The sequence below is a fragment of the Dermacentor andersoni genome, chromosome 9 (genome assembly GCF_023375885.2).
Source record: "Dermacentor andersoni chromosome 9, qqDerAnde1_hic_scaffold, whole genome shotgun sequence".
In the NCBI taxonomy this organism is placed as follows: domain Eukaryota; kingdom Metazoa; phylum Arthropoda; class Arachnida; order Ixodida; family Ixodidae; genus Dermacentor; species Dermacentor andersoni.
Genome location: NC_092822.1, coordinates 63,065,627 through 63,076,691, shown reverse-complemented (window position 1 = coordinate 63,076,691; position 11,065 = coordinate 63,065,627). Strand labels below are relative to the sequence as shown.

General features: G+C 47.1%; 1 pseudogene; it reads left to right on the top strand.

Moving 5' to 3' along the window:
* The first annotated feature begins 10,121 nt into the window (after window positions 1-10,121).
* Window positions 10,122-10,301, top strand: LOC126528669 (U2 spliceosomal RNA; annotated as a pseudogene).
* Window positions 10,302-11,065: the final 764 nt, after the last annotated feature.

Genomic DNA, 11,065 nt, shown 5'->3' with positions numbered 1-11,065 from the left:
GTAATTTGACAGATCCAGGATCTAAATATCTTGGTAACACTTACAGAAAAAAAAAGAACGGCTGTTTCGCGCCTGTAGAGTGTCGTATTGAGTCGCAAAAGGTATTAAGATGTGGGTATCAACCAGATAATATGCGATAATTAGTCTCAAAATATATATTAACAGTACTGGAGTAATTCGCGCCAAGACGATCAAAGCCAGCTTCAATGCACAATAAACCTGTAAAGGGTGCACCGCCGTGGATGTAGTCTTAATGAGGCAAAGCGGTCGTACAAAACACATTTGGAAAAGACCGAGCTTGCTTGGACTAACAGGGCTCGCGCGAGGCAATTAGGCGTCTGGAATGGCACTTCGGCGAATTCTCGAAGCGAAAATTAATTGCAGACTATGTAAAATTTAGAGTACGGGAGTAATTCGTGTCAATATAATTGAAAATAATCACATTGCAGCATACGGTGCCTCACCTCCAGGATTGGTCCACCTTGCATCTTGGTGTCAAACGGAAAGGGTCAACCAAGTGTGGGCACTAAAGAATAGAAGGTTGACATCAATGCACGTGAAAAGCGATGCAAGTGAGATAGAAAATTAGTTAATAATAAACGAGGAAAGAAAGAGAAAATTACACTGAATAGCGAGACATAGTCAACATTGAATCATTGAATCATTAAGACACCACTGATGTCGACATTGCCTGCTTTAGCGTCACCAATTTGTTTGCCCTTTCTTTCCGGTAAGTAAAAGGAAAATACAACCCATCGCGATTGATGCTATTCCGGAGACACCGAGCGCCCGTAATAATAACGGCGAGGTGCGATATTTTTCGCATTGCCGTCATGTTATGCTCGATTTTACCCGCTAGACTTCTACCGCCCGATCTCGATGCTAGCTCGGGCCAAGCGCGTTTGCACCACTGACTAAGGGCGCAACGTCGTTCACATCACAATATGATGGTTACCACATCGCGTCCTATGCGCCGTCTTGTGGTTGCCAACGAAATCAGTACATCCTGCAGAGACGATCGTTTTCCCTCGCGTTCAACTGGTCCGGAATACTTGCCTCTGAAGGAATAAATAATTCTACAGCCCCTGTGACCATCACAAATGCAGCACAAGGTCGTGCAGGCATTATTGCGCATTTTTGTAACAAACCGCTCCCTTTGAACGCCTGCAATCTTCAGTGAATGACCTTCGTGCTGTTATAATTTTTTGTTACGATCCGTACCACACTTTTTTTATCTCTTACTTTTTTACTCTGTTCTGGTGTTTCCTTTAACAGTTTACCACCTTTTACGCTCAGAACAGGCATGGTGCGGGCTCCTTCCTGCACGGCGTACGCCGATGGAAAGGCTCATCTCGTTAAAGTCCATGATTTTCCTATCTTTCTCGCTAAATTTCGTGTTTTCCATATTACTGTTAGGGCAAACCTAACCACAAAACTACTACTTATAAGAGCTACCTTCCCACATCTCTCTGCTCCACCAAAGGAACAGCTTTACTGCCACTTTTAAAGAACCATAGCGCCTTATACTAAACTAAGCCTCTTCTACAGGTAAAAAACAACATTAGAACTTTACTCAAGAACTTTTTTTAAATAAGGAGTTTTGCGTGCCAAAACCACTTTCTGATGATTAGGCACGCTGTAGTGGAGGACTCCGGAAAGTTAGACCACCTGGGTTCTTTACCCTGCACCTAAATCTAAGCACACGGGTGTTATCGCGTTTCGCCCCCATCGAAATGCGGCCGTGCTCAAAAACTTCAACGATCAGCACACCGTCTAACTCAAGCGCCTTTTGCACTTAAGTCTACGAACGAAACCACGTAGGCAGGGAATCCATTTCACTTTCTGCTCGTGGCACCACGAACGCAGTACCGACATTTCTCGCCTAATTCAATTACACTAAACTGAATCATGGTAGCCTTGAAAGGAAACAAGATAACTAACATGCCGAAAACTCGTGTAGGCACTGCTTAGTACGGCATTTGTGCCAGAGCGGTGAGCTTCTTCTGAATTACCTCTTTTAAGTAGGTAAATACATGTCGTACTCAGCAGTGCTTTTTGTTCAGCGGAGTTATCAGTTTCATCCTCAATCTCCAGCACCTGCACTTTATCTCTCTAGTCCTGTCGTTTGTTTATGTCTCATTAAACCGTGCGACTTTTAGGCCAAACTACCGAAAAAAGTAGTGCGCGGTTCATCTCTCGTTCATTTTCTACAAGGTTCATTTTCTCGTAGTTTATAACGTTCTGTTCTCACCGTACAAAACATCGAAGGGCGGTGGGCAACGGGGCACCTAAATCATAAAGGGGAAGGGCGCGAGTTATCGGTCCCTCACGCACTTTGGGGTTTAGTTGCCATTCGAAAGCAATCGCACATCACTGATCGCTAAGATGCGCTGCATGGCCCTTGTGACCTTCTGTATATGATCGATTGATATATATGATTTAGGTGCACGTACATTTCCCCACTGCCTTGCCTCGTTCGACTGCTCTGTCGTCCCATCGACTTAAGGCCGCAGGCGGAGATTGTCTTTAGCCATCAACACAAGAGCAGTAGCAGACGTTGAATCCGCTGCGGTAGCCCTGTGGCTGGAAGTTGGCGGGTTTCGTCTCTGTCATGGTAGGCGCAAAAAGGGTTAGTGTATTTAGATGTAGGGGCACGGTAAGCAAATACGCTGGTAAAAATTATTCCGGAGTTCCCAACTTCGGCGAGCTTCATAATAAGGTCGTGGTTTCCGCAAGTAAAGGCCCAGAATTTAATATTTCTAAGAGATGTGCAGTGACTTAGACCTTAATGAGAGCAAAAGTTGAGAGAACCATATTACTTTCACACTCATTTTTTTGCATTTACGTTTAGCTGGACAACCAAAGTACAGGCTAAGTGCGCGTTAAATCTCAAGAAGCTATTCGACTGTAAGACTATCTTCGCGTGAAAATATTTTGTTGTTTCAGTCGTAAAATTATGGAGCTAGTATGAGCAATTGTATGTCCGCTATCTTGCTTGCTTGATGCCGTGTTCTTGCGAACCACTGTAGAGTACTGATGGCTTTGTGAAGGCAGATAAAGAAATTAGCAAATATCAATATTATAAACTTTGCAATATGCAAAGGCAGACCACCGCTATGGAAGCCGCTATGAGAAACGTATACGACCCAAAATGAATGCGCAAGATCCTCGTAACCTTGCTTACGGCCAATTTGTCATGTATCTTTCCTTATACATGAGGCAGCCGTTAACTAGTAAATAGGACTCCGTACCTTCTCAGAATAAACAAGGGATTATGGCCGAACTTAGCGATGTTATTCCAAATCTACCGTAAGCCTTTATGGCTATGAGTTGTTTTTTTTTCCTTCAGGTGAGACCAACCCTTAATGGCATACATAAATAGCGTTTATTTAGTGGCGCTGATCAAAAGGTGTTTCGTGAGGGTGTCTCGTACTTTTCATGGCACTTCTCTAGTTGTTTGTCTTATCATTTAATTTTACTACTCTACATTTGTTTCCTGTTTCTCTTTAGTAACAAGTCACACTTCACAATTCTTTTTATTCATACAACAGTGCACTGAAACAAAAAAGAGCAATACAGAGAAGTATCCGCAGATAAAGACGATTGGATACATGCTTCCTTTTTATCTGCCTCATTGTAGTCCAGTTTACTGAACAAGAAAGAACACTCAACGAGCCAGACTTCAGCGCTATAAGGTCAATATCTTCGTCGAATTACGAGCTCTACATGACTGTTGCGCAGGCTATCGTCCTTTTTCTTGCCGCTGACGGCAAAGGAAAGGCTTACTTCGTTGTCACGAAAGCTTAAGTTTGGTTATCGCATTATTTAGCATATAGGCCACATTCGGGGGCGTCCCAGCTAACGCCATAGCCAAGCTGCTGTTAGTTTAATATTTCATTGGGTCTTTTCCTGATTACCCAAGTAATAAGAGCAAAATATTATCTTGGCGGCGAAAGACGATAGATTATACCGAACACTTTATAGGACTCAGGCCGTTAATGAAGCAGTTTTTATTTATTTATTCTTTTTTTTCGTTTAGGAGCTTGGCTGACTTGAGCTGGGACACCAGAGACAAAAAATTGCACGATGCGTTTCTCCGCATTACACCGAAAATTTATGTAAGGCCGCATTTCTGCTTTGTATACTTTCACGGCGTCGCGAGTTGCCCAAGTGTTTTTGTACGGGGCAGGGTTGCACTTCCCTGCGCGACCGGGCAGCAACCGCTTGGATTTTCTTTTCGTTCTTGAGTGTCCGGAAAGGCCGTGTGGCGTCGGGTGAAGAGTCAAGTTGCGCGCAGTGGTTGTGGCCCTACGGATACAAAGAACAGATTTGGAGAACGCGATCTTAGGAACACCGATTACGTATTCCACCGACGGCCGTTATCTGCAACCCCAGACAAACCTGGAGTTGCTTTTATCCATGACCTTAACCTCGAGCGAGACTGGTGCGCGCGGTTTGGCGTTTCCATCTACACCGAACTCCTTGCTGGTTAGAGACGCCGCCGAGGTTCAGAGCGGCCTGGCAGTAAATTGTGCGGGCGTGGCGTTTCTCGCCGACCCCCTGACTGACTACGCGTGGAAAGGAGAAAAAGGCAACGTGGTTGTAGAAAACGCGAAAGCAGATTTGTTTTCCTGTAGGCTTACATTGAAGAGTAGGTCCGTTCCTGTGGATTGTGGCACACAAACTTCGGACTCTCACTGACAAGTGCCTCGAGCGGCTAGTTGCACTGCGCTTTTTCGTGCATTTGTGGGCTGCTTTCACGCTCGGAAAAACACGTTTACGTAGCACGTGTTGAGCAACAGAAGGCTGCATCGGGAGATTTTCGTTTCGCTTTAAAATTTCCGTATTGACGCCTTTCATCTAAATATGATATTTGAATGGTTGAATATATATGTAGGACTAACTATCTAATTTGGCAGAAAAAAAATAATCCGAGTATCTCCAAGCGACGGCAAACAACATTACCTTGGTTCTGTCCAGCTACGAGGCATTCGCATGTTTTTAAACACTGCTAAAATTAGATGGAACACGTGGCACCGAGCGTCATGGCACTGCCCGGTGGAGCGGTGATTTAGGTGAGTTCTGACGTGCTCTCCGGTGGACGAACCGTCGGCTTCGACTTCTCAGCCAATGGCTGCACCCGACACCTTCGTAGATCCAAGCAACTACGCGAAGGAGTCGGAGGCGTCATCGGAGAGACGTCACAATGCTTTCGCATTCATCCTCCTGAGGATACCTAAGTGCCCTTGATTTCTTTTGTCTCTTGGGCCTATATTATTCGGAACTACATCTTATCCCTTAGTCTTTGTATGAAATCAGGAGTGCTGCTAGATCAGTAAGACCCCAGTAGATATACGTTTAAAGTAATCTGGACTGTAATCATAATTGCAGATGGATTAGCAGAGCACTGCATAGTATATATATAGTCTGGCTTCTAACAGTCATTGAGACACCCAAGAGTGGGGCAGTTGTTCTGTTTATTATTTATGTCTTCACGGCCGAACGGCATGATAGAGGAGGATGGTTACAGTCGGTATGAAATAAAAATGGCAGTTATGCCCGAAACGCGAAGCACTGATTGCGATAGCAAGTTTGCGGACAGCTAAACGAAGTAAGACTAAGTTTTATCGGCCGTGTAAACGTACAAACGTAAGCCTACTCACTAAATTTAGAAGCGTCGTGTCACGAGCACTCAAGCAAACATGAACAAATCTCACTTGGTTACCGCGGATACTCGTTGACAAATCGCTGCAGTCAGGAAACGCGGATGCAGCAGCCAGCAAATTGAACTTCGTGCTGCTGCCTGCATCATCGCGAACTAAGCCGGTGGCGCGGCCGACCGTGTCACTCGGAGTGAATGACCCCTCCCCCCCCCCGCGCCCTCCTCCCTGCTTTCCCCACGAAGCCTTGCGCGTAACGGAAAGCGGCGCGCTTCCTCCCCACTTTTCGCTCTTGCTTGCGCGAGATTAAGCCCCGGTTGCAAGCTCAACCTCGCACGCTTTCTTCACTCGCGCTTTAAGCATATAGCTAGCGGTGACGATGTTATCCCTCTTGGACTTCATATGCTACCTCACGGCGACACCGACACCAATGACAGAAATGCGCCTTGTGTGTCTATGTAATTGCTATCGCAACCAAACAACCTAAAGAAATAGAGAGGAAACGAAGAAAGCATACACTAAAACAGCTTTTTTATGCAGTCACCAAAGCAGCTCTTGAGGCTTTCCTAGTGAACTATGCTTGCAATGCGCGCAGGAAGGTGACTCCACTCTTGGGATGTTTGGTGCAAGAATGACTAAAAGAAAGCATTAGTTATATACGATGTAATTCCATACCTGCCAGAATGGTCTAGCCGAGATACACAATGGGGAGGGAAAATCAGTCCATCGCACAGAGAGCGATGATGAAATATGTCACGAAAAAAAAAAAAAGGCTCAAATGGCAAATTTTACGCCTTGTATTAATAACGGTATGTCGAGGCTTGATTTCACGCTGCTTATGCTGCCAGGTCTGTCATATTTAGGTAGAATCAAATGAGCACAGTTGTTTCGAATTATTTCTAATGAATATTTTAGGTTTTAGCGGCTAGGCTTGCAAATTTCTGCGACGTGTTCCAATTTAAACGGATAGATGAATTGTAAAGCAAGCATTTTAGTTTGAAGGGCGCGTGTGAAAAGTTCCTTCGAAGACATGCCAGGGCTCTGTTAGCATTGTTAGTTACACAGTGAATGTGATCTGTCCAGTTGAAGCCGGTCGCAACGTGAACGCCTAGGTATTTCTAAAGAGTCACTATTTACCTGAGTGTGCCATTGAGGTATTGTGTTTGTAATTCATAAGCAGATCTCGTTGTTCCCATAGATTTACATTTAACAACATTTAAATGTAACAAAACTTTATTGAGATTCCTGAGATACGCGATTATCGCGTTGCGGCCTGCTCCCCCTTTGGGACCGGCAGGCCTGTAGACGGTCCAGATTTGGTCACCGTACTCCCCTTCATGTCTCCTCACAGTATCACTGTTATTTGTTATTTCCAATGGCGGCGTTCAAAAGGGAGATACAAAGCACCATACACTATGCTGTCCTCCATGGTACCGGGTGGTCGACGCTACAACACTACAACAAGAAGCGGTCTTACCGCTGCGAGACGCGATACAAACTGCACTCCGAGCACCGCTGCCTCCGGCGGCGCGCATACGAGTACGCGAGAAACAGAACATCGCCCTGGTCAGCACCCCAGACCCTGACCTGGCGGAACAGCTTTGCCACGTTCAGACGCTCCTGCTCGGCAACAAATCGTATCAAGGCGCTGCGTATGTGGCTTCCGTGGACAACTCCTGCAAGGGGATGATCACAGGTGCCCTGTCAATACCTACCGAGGACGCTCTCATGAACGATACGGTCACCTACCCCCCTGATATCAACATAATCCAAGCCAGACCCTGCGGAACGAATGGAGCATGCCTCTACACCTTCGAGGGCAGGCGTGTTCCCAGCTACGTATACTCTGAAGGTGTATCATTTCGATGCAGACCATTCCGCTCAGTCACCCAAGTGTGCCACTGCTGCCTCCGAACTGGACATCGACATGACATCAGCCCTACCCACAACAACAGCGGTGCGGGAACTGTGGCTTGCTTAACCCAGATGAATCCCACGAAGGTTGCCTTCCGCACTGCTTACCTGCGGATCCGACGACCATCCCACCATCGACTTGACCTGCCCGGCTCTTCAGAGGGGACTCGGGCCCCGAGCGGTAAAAGAGCGGCGCCAGCGCCCAAATGGACCCAATACGACTCCACCGAGGTGGAGTACCGAGGTATCAACGACAAACCAACAACCTGACGAGATTCCTAAGAATGCCTGCAGCCAAGCACCTCACAGCACCGACCGACCCAAGGAACCGAAAATATCATACCACGACATGAAAACCAGACAAGCACATATTGAACCTCGAGTAACTCCTGCCATACGGAAATCTGCGACACCACTCACGAACCACCCGCCGCTCACTCTTGTGCAGTGCGGCACGAGAAGCGACGCCATGTGGCCGGCACTCCCGTAATGAGGGCTCACCCATGCGCCTGGCTCGGCAGCAAGAGGAGGTCTGAAGATCTCATCTGGTTTGGCTACTGGAGGGCGCCTGGATGCACACCCACAGCTGGAGCAACGGCAGGACCCGATGGCCGACACTGGTAAGTCACCAGTTGAGCAGGCCTCCCCAATACCTCCCCACCAAGTGCCGCCCCCTCATGTACCAGTCCTCTCACAGCAGACCTGTGCACAATATTTCCAAACCCCAGAATTCACACAAGGCCTCACGCAACCAGTTCTAAAATTTGTAAGCGACAGCCTCAAGGCTGTTAAAACACGAATGGTGAAGGTGGTTAGGTGGTTAACACGCTCTACAAAGAGTGGAGACCTCGTTTAATCAATGCATCGGCAAAATAGAATCTGCAATTAATCACCTCTTCGATTTTTATGCCCAATCATCACGCACCCGTACGCATAAACAGACGAAACCTGCCGCCGCCGCTCAATCCCTTCAGCCCACGGAGGAGGTGACCAGCCCACAGTTGGGGGTTTCGACGCCCGTAACGACTCAACATGGCCAACTTCAATAAGGGACAGAATTCGAATAGAGCGGGCTTACCTCCTCCACCCGGAAACCAAACTTTATCTGACCTAATCATATGGAAGTGGAATTGCACAAGAATCAAAAAGAAACTCGCCCAATTGGTCGCATACATTCAACACTTCCCGAAGCCGCCAGATATACTGGCCCTGCAGGAAACAGGGTCCGCGTCTCTATCCTTGCAGTGATATCACGTGGCGTCCGTAACGTCGCGTACCGCTATTCTTATTATTAAAACCCTCCCCTTCATAACCCCTACCCTAGAACCCCTACCGGGGCTCCTTCAGAAGGTGGAACCGAGTACACCGCTCTCCAGATGATCCCGTCCAACCTCACATCGGGAAAAGGACTGTTGTTCTCAACATATACAGTCCCCCTAAAGATAAGGGCATAAGGCTACCGGAAATTCTTGCTCAAACACGCTGTACACGTCGAATCATAGTGGGCGACTTTACCGCACGCCACACGGCATGGGGTTATTGCCTTGCCGGTTGCCTTTTCATGCTTACATCTACTTTCGATTACGGAAAAGCCAGCAATTTTTACTGATTACTTTGCAACGTCACCTTAAAGGACATGGAGAAATCTTAATAGCATTTGTCGTCGCAGTTGAATAGAACAGTTACCTTTAATGCTGGTTATATACGCAGGACATACCGGCAGCTTAGCCAGAGCAGGCACGGAGGCTTTTCAAGATTGCCCATTCAGCAGTGCTAATGGCGCTTTTCACACCAGTGCAATGCGGTTACCAACAACAACTTTAAGCACACAACCATACAAGGTCGGTGAACGAAGAATGAGCCACACGGGCGCTATATATTCCTTGTGGTGCCTCACCAACACCCGAACCAGCCACGTTATTGAAAAAATTAAGTGCCATTCAACTCTATGAAGGTGGACAACCGGCGAAGCTGTGTATGTGGACCACTTAATGGTTAACTGTGCATTACAGTGCGTCAAACACAGTATGCACATAAATGGAAGGGGAGGCGTGACTAGTCGCTCCTCTACGATGTTCAGCCTCGGCAGATGATAAAGCACCCTGGAGGTATACCTACCCATGTCTTGTTGCAAAATCAGGCAAGGCACATTTACTAACGCATCCCGGCACGTAGATCAGACACGCACCTAACCGCAATCCGAAGGCACACACTGCTTTTCGTAGCCAAGGCGATCGTGCGTTGGTCGACGTCCCGCAGGGCAGTAATGGTTGTCAGGCCACTCGAAAACCACAAGCGCTCACACATAACAAAAGCCAAACAAACTTGGTTTATCACAAACTCCCCCTGAAACCTGGCTGTTGCTCCGGTAAAACGTTTCAAGTTTGAGGGATCGACGCCACATGGACGGTTCGCATTTCTTTCCGGCTTGAGCTGCTGTCGGGCGCCCCGCTTACTGGACCGCCACCACAGGACAGTGGATTGAAAGGTAAGGAGATACGCAAGCACTTAGAACGCCAACTGAGAGAGGGCGATACGAACGTTGACATGGCCGACACGGCTCAAAGTGAAGTATCTGTCTTTATCAGCCAAATATCTGACACGAGTTGTATTCGGACTGAAGTTATTAAACTTATTTTTGCAAATTGGCGCAGTGCTTAAAGGCTGCTTCACCTCCGTCGCGGGTCAGCCCGCTATTGCAATATCATCGGGATTGGCCCACGTATGGGGAGAAATTATCGATATACACGGCACGATAGAGGCACGTATTTTTTGCCAGACCCTTGCCTTATACAGCTTCCATACAAATTGTAAATTTCACCCCAAAGACGAAGCGTTGAAAATGATAGCACGACAAAGCGTTTGCCTGAAGGCGCCTCAGGAGAGTGGCGTGATGAGCGTGCCAGTAGCGTTGCAGGTGCCGTCCCTAAATCTCGCACGAGATGGGATTGACGGAAAACGCATAGATGCTGCTCGGAGCCGTCTGCCCACTGCGCATTGACATTTTGACATTGACTGAGCGTGAAGGTCACATTTACGAAACCAGGCGTTTTCTGCATTTCTACTAGGAGTAGTAGAGCTATGTCTCTAAAGCTATCAATGTCGTGTCTACAATGCACCGCCGAATCAACTGAAGTTTCTGGCAGTATAGCGAATGTGGGGCCATCTTTGTTTACGCAAATTAGGAAAATTTGAGATGTTGCATTTGCTTTATTCCATATAACGGTCTGCATTCTTTCGAGATTTGAAAAGCTTAGGTTCAAGTAAACTTATATTGGCCATACTGTACACCATTGATCCATTTGATGAATGTAGCTTCAGACGGCACTGGGGCTGGTGCGAACTGGTCATTTGAATATAAAGAAGGATGGCGCCCTCTCTCGAGGATGAGCGGTACTTCTGCGTGTGCTCCCACAACATGTCCCCACTTTTCCCTATTCACTGCACTCCATTTACAGCCTTTCCGCAACAGATGTCGCATCGTTTTTCCC